A 1,558-nucleotide genomic window follows, 5' to 3' on the forward strand; every position below is an offset into this window, starting at 1 on the left:
TGAAGGCTTAGATGCAGTTTAGATTCTCTTTCCATAATGTCTACACAAGTTGTCAATTGACATTAGTTACATTCTTCACAATGCAATAGCATTCATTTCTGTTCAGGTTGTCCCATTTTCATTAATCTACTTTCCATTTCCCCATGTCTTCTCATCTTTTCTAAACAATAATTATTGACCATTTGACCTTATATAAGTGATTTTTTAAAGAAGCCTAGTACATACAAATGATTTCCTTTTTTTTTGTTTATTTGAGCCAAGCTATTACTTAGGTTAAAGTGGGTTGATTTTACTTGACAATTTAAAATTATCTTAGTGTAGTAGTCTCAACTGACTTTTAAGTATGGATTTTTAATGAAGCTTTTGATATTTTACTGAAGCAAAAAATGCGAAAATCTTCACCAATTTGAGTGTAATCTTTGGGCAGGGTCTGTGCTGATCTTTTTTGTACCATTCTGATTTTACTATATGTGTTTCTAAAACTGGTTATATGTGGATTTTTAAAAAGGAATTTGCCATTGTGTTTCATAAATTTTTTTTCTATTTTATCAGTATCCAACTATGTGAAATTAATGAGAACAGTTGGTAAGTGGGCAGAATAGGACTGTGGTGTGTGTACACTCATAATCTTTTTTTTAAATCATTATATTGGGGACTCTTACAGCTCTTGTCATAATGCATAGATATATTATGTCAAGAACATTTGTACATATGTTGCCATCATCATTTTCAAAACATTTTCTTTTCACTCGTAATCAGACGTCCTGCTTTTGGCGGGACAGTCCCGATTTTTAACAATTGTTTCCGCATCCCGCGGCATTATTAATAAGTCCTGATTTTGGAAAAGAATGCACAAGCTAGGTTATATGGTTTTCAGCTGCCATGTGGCTATTTCACCAGGATATGAGTTTTATCAATGGTGTCCCGCTGGTGTCCCGCTTTACCAATGTTAAAATCTGGTCACCTACACCAAGTGCTGTCTTCCTTCATCCACTTTTATGTTGTCTGTCCCCCTTGGAGTGGGTTATATGTTGATCATAGTGATTGGTTCCATATTTCTCCTCCCAACTTCCCCTTCCTTTTCAGGTGTCACTGCTCTCATTATTGGTCCTAAGAGGGTTATCTGTCCCAGATTCCCTGTGTTGTGAGCTCTTATCCGTAGCAGTGTACATGCTCTGGTTTAGCCGACTTGTAAGGTAGAATTGGGGTCATGATAGTGAGGGGGAAGGAAGCATTAAAGAACTAGAGGAAAATTGTATGTTTCATCAATGCCATACTGCATTATGACTGGCTCGTCTCTTCCTTGTGACCCTTCTGAGAGGGGATGTCCAATTGTCTACAGATGGGTTTTTGGTCTCCACTCTGCACACCGCCTCATTCATATTGATATAATTTTTTGTTCTGGGTCTTCGATGCCTGATCCCTGATCCCATCGACACCTCATGATCACAGAGATGGGTGTACTTTTTATATGTAGGTTTTGTTGCTTCTCAATTAGGTGTCCACTTATCTTCAAGCCTTTAAGACCCCAGATGCTTTATCTTTTGATAGTCAGACA

General features: G+C 37.2%; 1 pseudogene; it reads right to left on the reverse strand.

Annotated features, from left to right (window-relative positions):
• Positions 1-382: 382 nt before the first annotated feature.
• On the reverse strand, positions 383-483 carry LOC142435847 (U6 spliceosomal RNA; annotated as a pseudogene).
• Between the last annotated feature and the right edge of the window lie 1,075 nt (positions 484-1,558).

The sequence above is a fragment of the Tenrec ecaudatus genome (assembly GCF_050624435.1).
Source record: "Tenrec ecaudatus isolate mTenEca1 chromosome 2 unlocalized genomic scaffold, mTenEca1.hap1 SUPER_2_unloc_13, whole genome shotgun sequence".
Classification (NCBI taxonomy): Eukaryota; Metazoa; Chordata; class Mammalia; order Afrosoricida; family Tenrecidae; genus Tenrec; species Tenrec ecaudatus.